The 12,972-nt window shown below is 44.3% G+C and overlaps 1 protein-coding gene across 1 annotated transcript in view; it reads left to right on the top strand.

Moving 5' to 3' along the window:
• LOC112264338 (protein tyrosine phosphatase type IVA 3) overlaps positions 1-12,972 on the top strand; it is a 63,936-nt gene that overhangs the window by 26,575 nt on the left and 24,389 nt on the right. The window lies entirely within an intron of this gene.

The following is a 12,972-nucleotide window of genomic DNA, read 5'->3' as shown; positions in this document are numbered from 1 at the left end:
AGAGAGTGGTGGGAGAGGGGGAGGATAGAGGGTGAGAGAGAGTGGTGGGAGTGGGGAGGGGAGGATAGAGGGTGAGAGAGAGTGGTGGGAGTGGGGAGGGGAGGATAGAGGGTGAGAGAGAGTGGTGGGAGTGGGGAGGGGAGGATAGAGGGTGAGAGAGAGTGGTGGGAGTGGGGAGGGGAGGATAGAGGGTGAGAGAGAGAGGTGGGAGAGGGGAGGATAGAGGGTGAGAGGTGGTGGGAGTGGGGAGGGGAGGATAGAGGGTGAGAGAGAGGTGGGAGTGGGGTGGGAGAGGGTGGGAGGGGGAGGATAGAGGGTGAGAGAGAGAGGGTGGGAGTGGGGAGGGAGGATAGAGGGTGAGAGAGAGTGGTGGGAGTGGGGAGGGGAGGATAGAGGTGAGAGAGAGTGGTGGGAGTGGGGAGGGGAGGATAGAGGGTGAGAGAGAGAGTGGTGGGAGTGGGGAGGGAGGATAGAGGGTGAGAGAGAGTGGTGGGAGTGGGGAGGGGAGGATAGAGGGTGAGAGAGAGTGGTGGGAGTGGGGAGGGGAGGATAGAGGGTGAGAGAGAGTGGTGGGAGTGGGGAGGGGAGGATAGAGGGTGAGAGAGAGAGTGGTGGGAGTGGGGAGGGGAGGATAGAGGGTGAGAGAGAGAGAGTGGTGGGAGTGGGGAGGGGAGGATAGAGGGTGAGAGAGAGAGGTGGGAGTGGGGAGGGGAGGATAGAGGGTGAGAGAGAGAGTGGTGGGAGTGGGGAGGGGAGGATAGGGGTGAGAGAGAGATGGGAGTGGGGAGGGGATGAGGGTGAGAGAGAGGTGGGAGTGGGGAGGGGAGGATAGAGGGTGAGAGAGTGGTGGGAGTGGGGAGGGGAGGATAGGGGTGAGAGAGAGTGGTGGGAGTGGGGAGGGGAGGATAGAGGGTGAGAGAGAGAGTGGTGGGAGTGGGGAGGGGAGGATAGAGGGTGAGAGAGAGTGGTGGGAGTGGGGAGGGGAGGATAGAGGGTGAGAGAGAGTGGTGGGAGTGGGGAGGGGAGGATAGAGGGTGAGAGAGAGAGGTGGGAGTGGGGAGGGGAGGATAGAGGGTGAGAGAGAGTGGTGGGAGTGGGGAGGGGAGGATAGAGGGTGAGAGAGAGGTGGGAGTGGGGAGGGGAGGATAGGGGTGAGAGAGTGGTGGGAGTGGGGAGGGGAGGATAGAGGGTGAGAGAGAGGTGGGAGTGGGGAGGGGAGGATAGAGGGTGAGAGAGAGAGGTGGGAGTGGGGAGGGGAGGATAGAGGGTGAGAGAGAGAGGTGGGAGTGGGGAGGGGAGGATAGAGGGTGAGAGAGAGTGGTGGGAGTGGGGAGGGGAGGATAGAGGGTGAGAGAGAGGTGGGAGTGGGGAGGGGAGGATAGAGGGTGAGAGGGGAGAGGGTGGGAGGTGGGGTGGGGAGGGAGGATAGAGGGTGAGAGAGAGGGTGGGAGTGGGGAGGGGGGGGATAGAGGGTGAGAGAGAGAGGTGGGAGTGGGGAGGGGAGGATAGAGGGTGAGAGAGAGAGGTGGGAGTGGGGAGGGGAGGATAGAGGGTGAGAGAGAGCTGTCAGTGAATCATGTTTTTTGTGTTCAGTCACGACTCAGCCTGACTGACCTGTTTTTCCTCAGACTACGTAACGTAGTCGCACACAGAGAATGAATCACACACACGCTGAATAAGTCAATGCCACTTAGATGCACAAAGCCCCCCTGTTTAACACACACCAAGTCATTGTGAGGTGTTTTGTCTGAAAACGCCCTCCTGGCCTGGGGACGAAGGCCAACTTGCCAAGTAGAGGTTTTAATATGGTCCTGTGGCGTGTCTGAGGCACTTGGCTATAAACAGAAATTAGCCACTAGGCTATAGCTGTTAAGCCAGTGTTTTTAGCCTCATAACAATATGAAGGCTTATCCTGGTGTAATGTCAGGCACATCCTAACTGGGTCTAGTTAATCACCTTAGGATGTTTTGGTTTTGGGTGGAAGGAGTATATTAACCGTGATTGTGTTATAAGATTGAATTGTCACCTTATCTGCTAGGTTGCAGTGTCAGGAGTGAACATTTACATTTTTAAGGAGAAGTGACATTTTAAGTGGATCCCTGCTGTAAATGAGTGGTTTCTATAAAGTCACTCCTGTCTGCAGAAGCTACTAACACCTCACAGCAGTGGTGTGTTCCAAATATCTCTCCTTTCTCTTCTAAGTGTGCACTTGTTCACTTCCGTTAATGGATTTGAAAGGAAACTCCCGCTAGCCCCATGTAAACACCAATCCAATTAGTTTAATAGTGTGGGGATTAGTGAATGAGTGCAGACTTCAGGAGGTAGGAGAGATGATTTGGATGCATCCACTGTCTGCCTCACAACAGGTTACAGACAATCTCCATTATGGGCCTATGAAGGCAACCCTATTCAGATCAGTACTTATGGCCTCCCAATCACCATCATTACTCTGGTAATTTAATCAGCAACGATGACTAATGTGTTTCACTGTGGGTTGCTTGCCAACTTGGCCTACTCAGTTTACTATGGAGGACATGTTGTCTTCATCTGTTTAGGACATGGACATACCATGGCTGGTCTTTTGCACCAGTTCTGTATGTTGTTGATCGATGGCGGGTGTCTTTTTTGTTGCCCTCGTGATGACAGTCAGTTGAGGACTGCCTCAGTTGGGAAAGGTCACATTCAAAGGTCAAGGGTCAAGTTATGTAAATGTCAGATGAGGGAATTCGGGAGCCATGTTGAGGGGATGAAAGCCAAAACCATTTTCGCCTGAACCCCGAGTCCCGACTGGTAAAAAGGACTAAAAATACTAACCCCCACCATGTGACAGGTTACATAAGGCATTTAGGTGGCCTAGTTCAGGGCCATGTTCAGCAGGGCACACCATAGTGAAACATTTTGCAATAGAAGGCCAGAATCTGTGTGGATTCATAATGGATCAATTCAGTTAGTCCTAGTCGAAGTCCATTTTCAAAATGTCCTCTCCCCTCTGCACACGACCCAGCCATATTGTATATTTCAGATCTTCTGTCATTGCTCGAGACCGGTGCGACTTAGAAGTAAAGCGTCACTTTGAATGAAACTCACCTGTTTCGTATCAATAAGAGAGGATAGGAAACAAGACAATATGGTGGCGGTCACATGGTTGGTTTACCTCATGGAGTAAAAATGGATTACATTTAATAACAGAGCATTTTGTACATTCTTACGTTCCACCTGCAATTGTCACTTCCTAGTTGAGAGGAAGTAACGTTATCGTCATGTTCATTTTAGACGAACAATTCCTTCCGAGGTGTTACTCATAAGGGAGCATCACCTATCCCGTTACAATTCTGTAGCTAGTCCTGAACATGTTAGGTATTTGATGAAAATGAGGATTTGACCCTCCATTTGAGTCTCCATTTCCATGCCAATAATATTAATTTTCTAATATCCCAGTTTAGCCTATGCCATCTTAATTTTCACTTTTTCAAAAGGCAGTGGTCAGTGGATTGCTCAAACTTCATGGAGCGCATCTTTGATTTCAAAACAAGTGCACACACACACACACGCACTCCCCTCCCCACTCTCCCATGCTATCTCATACTGTGCAGCCCTCAGCTTTCTGTACCCGCAGGCCTAAATGCATCAGAAAGCAGCTGCCAGGTTTATTTTTAGTTCAGTTTCAGTCGAGAGAGCATCAGGTCCCCGTTCTTCAAAATAGCCTCACTGAAGTGCCGGGTGTCAAAACAACCCTGTTGAACATGGAGGTTACACACTGTAACACACACACTAGAGGTCGACCGATTACGATTTTTCAACACCGATACCGATTTTTGGAGGACCAAAAAAGCCAAGATTTTTATTTATTTATTTGTAATAATGACAATTACAACAATACTGAATGAACACTTATTTTAACTTAATATAATATATAAATTAAATCAATTAAATCAATCAATCAAGTAAATAATGGAACATGTTCAATTTGGTTTAAATAATGCAAAAACAAAGTGTTGGAGAAGAAAGTAAAAGGGCAATATGTGCTATGTAAGAAAGCTAACATTTCAGTTCCTTGCTCAGAACATGAGAACATATGAAAGCTGGTGGTTCCTTTTAACATGAGTCTTCAATATTCCCAGGTCAGAAGTTTTAGGTTGTAGTTATTATAGGAATTATAGGACTATTTCCCTCTATACCATTTGTATTTCATTAACCTTTGACTATTGGATGTTCTTAAAGGCACTTTAGTATTACCAGTGTAACAGTATAGCTTCCGTCCCTCTCCTCGCTCCTACCTGGGCTCGAACCAGCAACACAACGACAACAGCCACCATCGAAGCAGCATTACCCATGCAAAGCAAGGGGAACAACAACTAGAAGGCTCAGAGCTAGTGACGTTTGAAACGCTAAACGCTAACTAGCTAGCCATTTCACTTCTGTTACACCAGCCTCATCTTGGGAGTTGATAGGCTTGAAGTCATAAACAGCGCAATGCTTGATGCACAACGAAGAGCAGCAGGCAAAACGCACGAAAGTGCTGTTTGAATGAATGTTTACCCGCCTGCTTCTGCCTACCACCGCTCAGTCAGATACTTAGAAACTTATATGCTTGTATGCTCAGTCAGATTATATGCAACGCAGAACACGCTAGATAATATCTAGTAATATCATCAACCATGTGTAGTTAACTAGTGATTATGATTGATTTTTTTATAAGATATGTTTAATACTAGCTAGCAACTTACCTTGGCTTACTGCATTCGAGTAACAGGCAGTCTCCTTGTGGAGTGCAACGAGAGAGAGGCAGGTCGTTATTGCGTTTGACTAGTTAACTGTAAGGTAGCAAGATTGGATCCCCCGAGCTGACAAGATGAAAATCTTTAGTTCTGCCCCTGAACAAGGCAGTTAACCCACTGTTCCTAGGCAGTCATTGAAAATAAGAATGTGTTCTTAACTGACTTGCCTAGTTAAATAAAAGGTATAAAAATTTTAAAAAATTCAAAATAAATCGGCAAACCGGCGACTGTTATGAAAACTTGAAATCGGCCCCAATTAATCGGCCATTCTGATTAATCGGTCGACCTCTAACACACACACACACACACACAGGCACCCAAACCACTTACAATCAGTACAACTGTCACCCTACCGCATGATGCTACACTCACTTGTCCTTACACCTCTCATATCGTGTGTCTCCACAGCGATTAAACCATCACACTTTGAAGAGGTCACTCTCATAATAAGAAACGGCAGCATTTTAAGGAGGACACCATCTCGGCACAGTCATATGACTTGGCATTTCAAAATAGCAAATCGACCTATCGGACCAACCACACGCCAAGTCTGAGTGTCCTCCAAATTTAGAAAACAGATTCTGAGCTGAGACCTCCAGGCAGGCCTCTCTGTGACCATCACCACCGTCAAGGTGCAGAAATATATATCTCCAGATTCCATAGGAACACGTTGCAGCAATGTGACATGGGTGCACGAGCACTAGGGATGCATCTGTTCCTCCTCTTCCTCTTACTCATCCTCCTCTTTCTCCTCATCCTCCTTCTCATCCTCCACCAATCCCCTATCTCTTTCACGTTGAGGTTTATTTAAGGTTCATTTAAAGTTTATTTGAGGTTTACACGTTCACGGTGAAGTTTATTTAAGTGCTGTCATACCCGGGTCCCTGATACCAACAGCTGCTCTTAAAATGGTCACTGTAAATATTTATTCATGTTACCCTTGTGGGAAACAGCTGGGTAATTGTCCTGAGGGAGGAATAGACTGCCAGTCCGTTTTATTAAGGGCGTAGGAGCCCAATGGAGGATAATGCATGTGTGAGTGGGTGTCTCTACAATAGTAATAGAATGAAAAATAACTCATTCTAGTTATGTGGGTTTAACACCCCTAGATACTTAAAGCTGGAATCCTTAGTAGTGAAACAGCCCCCTCCCTCGGACATCCTTGCACATGCGATAGAACAGCAGAATATATACTGCAATTTGTTTACCATGTTGGATGAAGCTCCTCACATCCGCTTCGTCAACATAAACAGTAACAACGGCCTTGGGGTGGACAGTGGCACTATTTCCTCTACCGCAGATTCCATCTATTCATTTAGCCAGTCAGTCCACCTGTTGTTTGTGTGCACCCATCACCCTTGTACCTTCTAAGGATGTTTACTGATCTCTGTCCCGCTCTCTCTCTCTCCTGTTGATTGCATGTGACCCTTGAGTCTAACTGGTACAAACACACATCACAGCAACACACAATTAAGCTCCACCATAGTTCCCGCTGTACTGCACTGACTTCTGGGAACTGGGCCCTACTCTGGGACCTCAGCCTGTAATTGTGTTCTTCTGTTTGTTTAATTTTGCCTGTTCTGCTCATCTACCCACCTAGAATCCCAGTTTGTCACTTCACTTTAAGATTATAGGGCTGGGACTTCATTGTTTACTCAAGCATCAAGCATGATTGTCAGGGTGGTATAGAGTAGTTTTTCTATTTACTTGTGGTTCAGCTGCCTGGGCATGCAAGACGGGTAGAGGCCAGGCCTTAGAACTGTATGGCTGATGTTTAGACAGGGAGCTAAGGGGAAAAAGAGAGATCTGCTGGACAGACGAGGCATCGAAAATCACAGATGGGAAAGTTAGATCACTTTACTCTCATTGTTTATTTAGAGTGCAAATGACCAGCCAAACATGTAATGGATTTTTTTGGTGGAGGACCTGACCCCTTAATTGACTGTTTTACTGCTCACTCCCAGTGCTCTTTTTAAGGACAGGGTGTTTTCCCCTGAGCCCTCATGAAATGTCGGGTCAGCATCTTTCTTCAAGCAACCCAATTCCTTATTTAGCTTAATCTAGCATGAGCTGTCATATCTCCCTTCTTCAAATTTACTTTACTGGATATTTGTTCATTTATTGGGTCCAAAGAGGCACTTGTAATGTTTAAAATGGGACCTCTTTCAATAATATCTCATTCACAAAATGTCTGGAATTGATGTGACATTGCCACAGATATTAACCATGCTTGGGAATGTAGAGTCATTCTCCATTCAGAACTTCACTCTCTCATAGTTGCAAAGGTTGCAAAGGGTCGTAAACTTTCTGGTAAATTTCTGGAATGTTGCCTGAAATTTTCCATGGGAAGTTAAGCCCTGGAATTTGGGGAATTTTGCTTAAATTCATCAAAATGTAGCTTATAACAGTGAACCTTTTTTGTTGGATACACATAAGGCAATTCTAGGTCTTGTGGCATATTTTGGTTCAACTATCCCCAATTCAATGGAATTGCAACCCTCTGCATGCACAGTGCATTCTTCCATCACATGTAGAGCTGATTCTCAAGATCTTGAACACTAATGAGATGCTGTTGAGCCCACAGTATTACACTGTCTGAGCCAAGGACTACATGTTTCCTGGTACGTTTTGATTACAATACCGGGTGGGGTGAATATATGTTATAATGACAGACATGATTTTTTGTTAACTAGTAAATAGTAGCTTACGGCAAAGTGTGCTTAAATAATTTCTTACATGTTAACAATTTCTGCTAGTTAGTTTTTGCTACCATGTGGGTTTTAGCTTGCTTGAGCCTGCTAACTGAGGAGTGTTAATTCACCTGTTTCCATACATGTTTCATTTTAAAACATTTATCTTACAAATTAGTTGTTTAATCTAACTGCTTAACAATTTATCTGTACATGGAATTGTATTTGGGGCTTTTTTTCCTATTTTTTTCCTAATCTTTACAGGAAAATGCCAAGGGTGATGTGTGGAGACATTTCACTGCAGCTAATGTAGAAGGAAACACTGTGTACATTTACAAATTCTGTGCCAAATCATATGTGAAGAATGCAACAAAGATGCAGAATCATCTGGCCAAGTGCATAAAGTTCCCTCAGCGCTCACAACAAGCAACCTCTGACAAAAGTCCCTCTACTTCTATTTGAGGTGAAAATTATGAATTAGACACCTTATCGATAGCAACAGCTCATGGTCCTCCTGTTTTTTTTTACTGAATGGAGGAACGTCATCAGAGAAATGCTGATGAATGTCTTGCTCGAGCTGTGTATTTGAAGAGATTTCTGAATGCTCTTCGCCCAGCATATACACGCCTCCAACCAGACATGCTTTATCTACTCATTTGCTGGATGCAGAGTTCAAGTGAAGGTCAAGCAAATCATAGAGAAAGCAGACTGTATTGCGATCATCTCTGATGGGTGGTCTAATGTTTGGGCAAGGAATAATTAACTACTTCATCTCCACCCCTCAACCAGTATTCTACAAGAGCACAGACACAAGGGACAACAGACACACCGTTCTTTACATTGCAGATGAGCTGAAGGCAGTCATCAATGACCTTGAACCACAGAAGGTATTTACACTGGTGACAGACAATGCTGCGAACATAAAGGCTGCTTGATCTAAAGTGGAAGAGTCCTACCCTCACATCACACCCATTGGCTGTGCTGCTCTTGCATTGAATCTGCTCCTCAAGGACATCATGGCACTGAAAACAATGGATACACTCTAAAAGAGAGCCAAGGAAATGGTTAGGGATGTGAAGGGTCATCAAATTATAGCAGCAATCTACCTCACCAAGCAAAGTGAGAAGAATAAGCAGCACATTGAAGCTGCCCAACAACACCCGTCGGGGTTGTGTTGTCATCATGTTTGTCAGTCTCCTGGAGGGGCAGGAGTCTCCAAGAAATGGCCATATCACATTCTGCCGATATGGACAACCTCATCAAGAGGATCCTCCTGGATTATGTCTTTTGGGAGAGAGTGGTAAGTAGCCTAAAACTCCTGAAACCTATAGCAGTAGCCATTGCATGAATTGAGGGAGACAATGCCATCCTGTCTGATTAGACTCTGCTTGCAGATGTTTAGGCTCTGCTTGCAGATGTAAGAGAAGAAATCCGTACTGCCCTGCCCACTTAACTGTTGCTCCAAGCAGAGGAAACTGCAGTTCTGAAATACATCAAAAAGCGTGAAGACTTCTGCCATTTTTAATTTTACCTTTATTTAACTAGGCAAGTCAGTTAAGAACAAATTCTTATTTTCAATGACGGCCTAGGAACAGTGGGTTAACTTCTTGCGTCGAGCCATCCCGGATCCGGGATCGTGAATACAGCCTCAAGCTCATTACCATAACGCAACGTTAACTAACTACTACTATGCTTCTCAACCATAGCAAAACAAGCATTTGTGTAACAGCTAGTGCAGCTAGCGTAGCATTTAGCATTAGCATTAGCAGGCAACATTTTCACAAAAACCAGAAAATTATTCAAATAAAATCATTACTTTTGAAGAACTTCAGATGTCTTCAATGAGGAGACTCTCAGTTAGATAGCAAATGCTCAGTTTTTCCTGAAAGATTATTTGTTTAGGAGAAATCGCTCCGTTTGGTGCGTCACGTTTAGCTACGAAAAAAACCTGTATCCAGGAGTGTAATTATCCCCGCAACTCATTAGCATAGCACAACGTTAACTATTCATGAAAATCGCAAGTGAAATGAAATTAATATGCTAGCTCTCAAGCTTAGCCTTTTGTTAACAACACTGTCATCTCAGATTTTCAAAATATGCTTCTCAACCATTGCAAAATAAGCATTTGTGTAACAGCTAGCGCGGCTAGCGTAGCATTTAGCGTTAGCATCAGCAGACAACATTTTCACAAAAAACAGAAAATCATTCAAATAAAAGCATTACCTTTGAAGAACTTCAGATGTTTTCAATGAGGAGACTCTCAGTTAGATAGCAAATGCTCAGTTTTCCTGAAAGATTATTTGTTTAGGAGAAATTGCTCCGTTTGGTGCGTCACGTTTGGCTACCAAAAAACCCAGAAAATTCAGTCTTCAAAACGCCAAACTTTTTTCCAAATTAACTCCATAATATTGACTGAAACATGGTAAACGTTGTTTAGAATCAATCCTCAAGGTGTTTTTCACATATCTCTTCATGATATATCGTTCGTTGAAAGCCTCCTCTCTCCTCTCAATCACTGGATGACTGCGTGCAGCTTGTAGATTACGCACCAATTTAGACAAAGGACACCGGGCGGACCCCTGGTAAATGTAGTCTCTTATGGCCAATCTTCCAATGATATGCCTACAAATACGTCACAATGCTGCAGACACCTTGGAGAAACGATAGAAAGGGCAGGCTCATTCCCGGCGCATTCACAGCCATATAAGGAGACAATGGGAAACAGAGCTTCAAAAATTCTGCCCATTTCCTGGTTGAAGTTTCATCTTGGTTTCGCCTGTAGCATGAGTTCTGTGGGACTCACAGATAATATCTTTGCAGTTTTGGAAACCTTAGAGTGTTTTCTTTCCAAAGCTGCCAATTACATGCATAGTCGAGCATCTTTTCGTGACAAAATATTGCGCTTAAAACGGGCACGTTTTTTTATCCATAAATTAAAAGAGCGCCCCCTGTATCCAAGAAGTTAACTGCCTGTTCAGGGGCAGAACGACAGATTCGTACCTTGTCAGCTCGGGGGTTTGAACTTGCAACCTTTCGGTTACTAGTCCAACGCTCTAACCACTAGGCTACCCTGCCGCCCCATCTCCAAGATGGCATAGCAAACGGACGTCTGTTTTGTCTCGTCCCGTCCCATGTATATATAGTTTTCTTCGTATATATTTTGTATATACACAAAATATATATATACATTTTTAATCTCAATTTCCATCTACGGACTGAACATATTCTCCTGCAACCCGCCTCACCCAATGTGGTACGGATCTGCTATTTTTTTACACTTTAGAACCAGAACCCCCATCAGCAGCTTGCCAACTAACTAGCTACTAACTAGCTAGTAGTCTGTTAGCCACTGCTAGCGGTCATCCCCATTAACTCGGACATCAACCAGCTTCAACCCGGTCAATTCCTACCAGTCTGCACAGCGCGATATCAACCCAGAGCATATCGGACTGCTTTTTCTCTACCACATCTCCGAATTCCTACCGCAAGCTCTGAACCTTTACACTGGATCATCGCAGCTAGCTAGCTACTATCAGAGTGGCTACTCTTGGCTAACGTCTCTGTCCCAAAGCAAACACCTGTTAGCCTGGAGCTAGCCTCGAGCTAGGCCCATCTCCCGGCTAGCGGAAGAGGTCCATCAGCCAATTCTTGGGTTACAAAACCTATTTGGTCAGTTGGCCTGGACCCCTTTACTGCCGACACAGAGCCCCACCTATCCATCACGACTGGTCTGCCGACGTAACTGTCCGAGGGGGTTTCAACAGACTCTTCCATTCCAACGTCCCCCAGGGGCCCATCTGCTAGCCTGCTAGCCCCAGCCCGTTAGCTGTCTGAATCGCCATGTCTCCAGCTCGCCTAGCTACTCACAGGACCCTATGATCACTCGGCTACACATGCCTCTCCCTAATGTCAATATGCCTTGTCTATTGCTGTTTTGGTTAGTGATTGTCTTATTTCACTGTAGAGCCTCCAGCCTTGCTCAATATGCCTTTGCTAGCTCTTTTGTTCCACCCCCCACACATGCGGTGACCTCACCTGGCTTAAAACTTCTTAGGGCTGCAATCCCATTAATGGGATTGATATGACAACAGCCAGTGAAAGTGCAGAGCATCAAATTCAAACAACAGAAATCTCATAATTAAAATTCCTCAAAGATACATGTATCTTATACCATTTTAATGGTAATCATGTTGTTAATCCCACCAAAGTGTCCGATTTCAAATAGGCTTTACAGCGAAAACACAGAAAAATTCAGCCATTTTTTCAGCCAAAGAGAGGAGTCACAAAAAGTAAAAAGAGATAGAGATAAAATAAATCACTAACCTTTGATGATCTTCATCAGATGACACTCATAGGACGTCATGTTACACAATACATATATGTTTTGTTCGATAAAGTGCATATTTATATTTTTAAAAATTCAGTATACATTGGCGCTAGTTCCAAAAACATGCAGTGATATTGCAGAGAGCCACATCATTTTACAGAAATACTCATTATAAATGTCGATGAAAATATAATTGTTAGACATGGAAATATAGATACACTTCTCCTTAATGCAACCGCTGTGTTAGATTTCAAAAAGCAAAACATGCAATAATCTGAGTACAGCTTTCAGACAACAAATACAGCCAAAAAGATATCCGCCATGTTGGGTAGTTAACATTAGTCATAAATAGCATTATAAATATTCACTTACCTTTGATGATCTTCATCAGAATGCACTCCCAGGAATCCCAGTTCCACATTAAATGTTTGATTTAGTTCGATAATGTCCATCATTTATGTCCAAAGAGATAGTTTTGTTAGCACGTTTGGTAAACAAATCCAAAGTCATGAAGCGCGTTCCCTAGTTGCAGACGAAATGTCAAAAAGTTCTGTTACTGTCCGTAGAAACATGTCAAACGATGTATGGAATCAATCTTTAGGATGTTTTTAACATAAAACTTAAATAATATTCCAACCGGAGAATTCCTATGTCTGTAGAAAAGCAATGGAACGAGAGCTAACTCTCTCGTGACCGCGCCTCAGAGCCTGTGGCACACTGCCAGACACCTGGCTCAAACAGCCCTTATGAGCCCCCACTTCACAGTAGAATCCTCAAACAAGTTTCTAAAGACGGTTGACATCTAGTTGAAGCCTTAGGAAGTGCAACATAACCAATATCCCACTGTGTATTCAATAGGGGCTGGGTTGAAAATTGACCAACCTCAGATTTCCCACTTCCTGTTTGGATTTCTTCTCAGGTTTATGCCTGCCATATGAGTTCTGTTATACTCACAGACATCATTCAAACAGTTTTAGAAACTTCACTGTGTTTTCTATCCAATACTAATAATACTATACAAATATTAGCTACTGGGACTGAGAAGCAGGCCGTTTACTCTGGGCACCTTTCATCCAAGCTACTCAATACTGCCCCTGCAGCCATAAGAAGTTAAATGGTGCCTCTAGAGACAAAACCTCTCTCATCGTCACTCAATGCCTAGGTTTACCTCCACTGT

This window comes from Oncorhynchus tshawytscha, linkage group LG13 (genome assembly GCF_018296145.1).
Source record: "Oncorhynchus tshawytscha isolate Ot180627B linkage group LG13, Otsh_v2.0, whole genome shotgun sequence".
Lineage (NCBI taxonomy): Eukaryota > Metazoa > Chordata > Actinopteri > Salmoniformes > Salmonidae > Oncorhynchus > Oncorhynchus tshawytscha.
This window is presented reverse-complemented; position numbering and strand designations above follow the sequence as displayed.